Below are 5,000 nucleotides of genomic sequence, written 5' to 3'. Positions count from 1 at the left end.
CTATACAACGGTGCACCCAACATCACAATAGTACCTCCTGTCACAGCGCACAAACAATGACATGAGTCAAAGACACAGGTCTCACACAAGCATAGAATTGGAGCGCCGCCTCTAATAAGCCAAAGGTGCATCCTGACGTGACAAATCTGATCATGTCACAAGCATTCACTTACTATAATCACTATCAACGAACCTGCCGCCCCCGCCCCCCCCCCCCCTACACCTTTCCTTACAACAACGTGTAACCTAACCTAACCTAACCTAACCTATGTTGTACCTTAACCTAACCTATGTTGTACCTTAACCTAACCTATGTTGTACCTTAACCTAACCTATGTTGTACCTTAACCTAACCTATGTTGTACCTTAACCTAACCTATGTTGTACCTTAACCTAACCTATGTTGTACCTTAACCTAACCTATGTTGTACCTTAACCTAACCTATGTTGTACCTTAACCTAACCTATGTTGTACCTTAACCTAACCTATGTTGTACCTTAACCTAACCTATGTTGTACCTTAACCTAACCTATGTTGTACCTTAACCTAACCTATGTTGTACCTTAACCTAACCCATGTTGTACCTTAACCTAACCCATGTTGTACCTTAACCTAACCCATGTTGTACCTTAACCTAACCCATGTTGTACCTTAACCTAACCCATGTTGTACCTTAACCTAACCCATGTTGTACCTTAACCTAACCCATGTTGTACCTTAACCTAACCCATGTTGTACCTTAACCTAACCCATGTTGTACCTTAACCTAACCCATGTTGTACCTTAACCTAACCCATGTTGTGCCTTAACCTAACCCATGTTGTGCCTTAACCTAACCCATGTTGTGCCTTAACCTAACCCATGTTGTGCCTTAACCTAACCCATGTTGTGCCTTAACCTAACCCACGTTGTGCCTTAACCTAACCCACGTTGTGCCTTAACCTAACCCACGTTGTGCCTTAACCTAACCCACGTTGTGCCTTAACCTAACCCATGTTGTGCCTTAACCTAACCCATGTTGTGCCTTAACCTAACCCATGTTGTGCCTTAACCTAACCCATGTTGTGCCTTAACCTAACCCATGTTGTGCCTTAACCTAACCCATGTTGTGCCTTAACCTAACCCATGTTGTGCCTTAACCTAACCCACGTTGTGCCTTAACCTAACCCACGTTGTGCCTTAACCTAACCCACGTTGTGCCTTAACCTAACCCACGTTGTGCCTTAACCTAACCCATGTTGTGCCTTAACCTAACCCATGTTGTGCCTTAACCTAACCCACGTTGTGCCTTAACCTAACCCACGTTGTGCCTTAACCTAACCCACGTTGTGCCTTAACCTAACCCACGTTGTGCCTTAACCTAACCCACGTTGTGCCTTAACCTAACCCACGTTGTGCCTTAACCTAACCCACGTTGTGCCTTAACCTAACCCACGTTGTGCCTTAACCTAACCCACGTTGTCCCCTAAAGTAACCCACGTTGTCCCCTAACGTAACCCACGTTGTCCCCTAACGTAACCCATGTTGTCGCCTAAACCTGCTCTGTAATTGTTATACGACTCGTTCAATTAGTGTAGTGTTGCCCACCCGCAACCCTCGCAATATAGTTCGCTACTCGCACTGCCCGCTCCCCTGTGTATCGCTTCATGTTAAACACCTTGCAAGTCTTGCTGACTTTCCACATGCTCCTGCTGTACACTGTAATGTGGATGGCAGCAGGACGTACATGCCGCCCCTCCCCACGTCCCCACCTTGCCCCCCTGCCTTCGCAAGCTGGTTGGTGAGAAGTTTGCATGTTCAATGCCCTTCGCATGCGACGTACTCAGGCTACGTTGTGGTGCGGCCTGTGTCAACCGTCCGCTAATGTCGTACGCGTAAACCACAATCTGTACTGCACATTCGTCCTTATGTACCGAATGATACATCGTGGCACATGTGTGACCGTACAACGACTGCGCCCAAAAACGGCGGACCATACAGTGCAAATATTGTGCACGCAGCTACGTGTCGTCTCCCTATGAGAGCTGGATTGCAGTGTGGTACGCCATAGAGACGTGTGGGAGGAACGGACGCCGTGGATGGCGATCAGCATGAGCTGTCTGTTGATGTATTCGGACCTAGTCGTCTCTCCTCACACACCGTGATGGCATGGTGCACCGCGTTCCATATCTGCGACATGCTACAGAGGCCGGTTGACAGTCGTTCGAGCAATGGACATCGCATACGTACGGGGGCCACCTTCCACGTATTGTCTAGGCGTGCACATTTTGTTGCGTGTATGTGGGCAGACGTAGTGTGGCGTGACACCTGACACAGGCATGCAATAATCGTTGAAGTTGCAAATGGCGATGGACGCCTGCGTTTTCTGGTGAAGTTACGCAAATGAACAAATGGTAACCTGTTGTGGTGCGGTTGTTCTCGCTAGGGGTGAATCGGTGATGGCGACGATAGGTTGAGGTACGAACCGGTTGTTCCAGCGATACCCACCATGCCGACGAAACTGAACGGCATCTGGGTGTGAAGCGATACGCGGCGGTGGCTGGGTGGGACCGTCCCCGGCCGGTGAGGGGGCGCCTCCCGGCGTGCTGGCCGCGCGGTGCGTGGGCGCACGCGCTACAGCCGGCTGGTGGGGGCGGCCAGTGGCAGGCGCGCCGGCCGACGGACGCGGCAGGCGTCGCAGCTGCGCGCCGGCGCACCCTGCGCGCGGCGCCGTGCGGCCAAAGTAGGTCCTCGCGGGCCCGGTGCGAAGCGCGGTGGACATCTTCAGTGTGCTGGTCCGATTGAGGACTGTGTGCGTTGAGGATGCGCCGCCGCCCGGCGCTCGGCGCCGCGACGCCGTCTGCTGCTCGGTCGCCCCAGCGGTTCTCGCTGGTGGTTTGTATCGCAGCTGTGCGGATGTGTTGGCGCGTGCGCTGTGCTGGGAGAGTTCGCTTCGGCACCCAAGTGGGGCTTTTGTCCTTCTGTGGCGCTGGCGTTGGAGCTGCCGGTCACCGTAGGTGGCGCGTGTTGTCTCCCGCCGGCAATGCCACGACAGCACGCTCCCGGGCCTCTGTCGGCAGCGGCAAGCTCAGTTGGGAGCACGGGTGGTCGCACCGAAAGCGTCTACTCGCCTAACTCCGGGCGATTGCGCCTCTCTCGAACCCGACCAAGTACTTGGGACGGCGCTGCGCGCCGCCGGGACCTGAGAGGGTTTCGAGGTGTATTGTGCAGGGGAGCTCAGCCTCCTCCTGTTTGCAGAATGATTGAGCGGACGCTTGCGTGTTCGCGCGGGCCCCCGGGACACACTCCCGGGCGGCCGGCTGCTCAGCTCTAGTTGACGCAGCTCCCTGGTTGATCCTGCCAGTAGTCATATGCTTGTCTCAAAGATTAAGCCATGCATGTCTCAGTACAAGCCGCATTAAGGTGAAACCGCGAATGGCTCATTAAATCAGTTATGGTTCCTTAGATCGTACCCACGTTACTTGGATAACTGTGGTAATTCTAGAGCTAATACATGCAAACAGAGTCCCGACCAGAGATGGAAGGGACGCTTTTATTAGATCAAAACCAATCGGTCGGCTCGTCCGGTCCGTTTGCCTTGGTGACTCTGAATAACTTTGGGCTGATCGCACGGTCCTCGTACCGGCGACGCATCTTTCAAATGTCTGCCTTATCAACTGTCGATGGTAGGTTCTGCGCCTACCATGGTTGTAACGGGTAACGGGGAATCAGGGTTCGATTCCGGAGAGGGAGCCTGAGAAACGGCTACCACATCCAAGGAAGGCAGCAGGCGCGCAAATTACCCACTCCCGGCACGGGGAGGTAGTGACGAAAAATAACGATACGGGACTCATCCGAGGCCCCGTAATCGGAATGAGTACACTTTAAATCCTTTAACGAGTATCTATTGGAGGGCAAGTCTGGTGCCAGCAGCCGCGGTAATTCCAGCTCCAATAGCGTATATTAAAGTTGTTGCGGTTAAAAAGCTCGTAGTTGGATTTGTGTCCCACGCTGTTGGTTCACCGCCCGTCGGTGTTTAACTGGCATGTATCGTGGGACGTCCTGCCGGTGGGGCGAGCCGAAGGCGTGCGACCGCCTCGTGCGTGCTCGTGCGTCCCGAGGCGGACCCCGTTGAAATCCTACCAGGGTGCTCTTTATTGAGTGTCTCGGTGGGCCGGCACGTTTACTTTGAACAAATTAGAGTGCTTAAAGCAGGCAAGCCCGCCTGAATACTGTGTGCATGGAATAATGGAATAGGACCTCGGTTCTATTTTGTTGGTTTTCGGAACCCGAGGTAATGATTAATAGGGACAGGCGGGGGCATTCGTATTGCGACGTTAGAGGTGAAATTCTTGGATCGTCGCAAGACGAACAGAAGCGAAAGCATTTGCCAAGTATGTTTTCATTAATCAAGAACGAAAGTTAGAGGTTCGAAGGCGATCAGATACCGCCCTAGTTCTAACCATAAACGATGCCAGCCAGCGATCCGCCGCAGTTCCTCCGATGACTCGGCGGGCAGCCTCCGGGAAACCAAAGCTTTTGGGTTCCGGGGGAAGTATGGTTGCAAAGCTGAAACTTAAAGGAATTGACGGAAGGGCACCACCAGGAGTGGAGCCTGCGGCTTAATTTGACTCAACACGGGAAACCTCACCAGGCCCGGACACCGGAAGGATTGACAGATTGATAGCTCTTTCTTGATTCGGTGGGTGGTGGTGCATGGCCGTTCTTAGTTGGTGGAGCGATTTGTCTGGTTAATTCCGATAACGAACGAGACTCTAGCCTGCTAACTAGTCGCGTGACATCCTTCGTGCTGTCAGCGATTACTTTTCTTCTTAGAGGGACAGGCGGCTTCTAGCCGCACGAGATTGAGCAATAACAGGTCTGTGATGCCCTTAGATGTTCTGGGCCGCACGCGCGCTACACTGAAGGAATCAGCGTGTCTTCCTAGGCCGAAAGGTCGGGGTAACCCGCTGAACCTCCTTCGTGCTAGGGATTGGGGCTTGCAATTGTTCCCCATGAA

The 5,000-nt window shown here is 52.9% G+C and overlaps 1 non-coding gene across 1 annotated transcript in view; it reads left to right on the top strand.

Annotated features, from left to right (window-relative positions):
- Window positions 1-3,324: 3,324 nt before the first annotated feature.
- The window catches only part of LOC124744407, a 1,909-nt gene continuing 233 nt past the window's right edge, over window positions 3,325-5,000 (top strand). The window contains exon 1 of the ribosomal RNA XR_007010736.1: window positions 3,325-5,000. This exon is cut by the window's right edge and continues 233 nt beyond it. This is a non-coding gene — a ribosomal RNA (small subunit ribosomal RNA).

This window comes from Schistocerca piceifrons, unplaced genomic scaffold, assembly GCF_021461385.2.
Source record: "Schistocerca piceifrons isolate TAMUIC-IGC-003096 unplaced genomic scaffold, iqSchPice1.1 HiC_scaffold_291, whole genome shotgun sequence".
Classification (NCBI taxonomy): domain Eukaryota; kingdom Metazoa; phylum Arthropoda; class Insecta; order Orthoptera; family Acrididae; genus Schistocerca; species Schistocerca piceifrons.
Note: the sequence above shows the minus strand (reverse complement) of the source record. Positions and strands in the feature narration are given on the sequence as shown.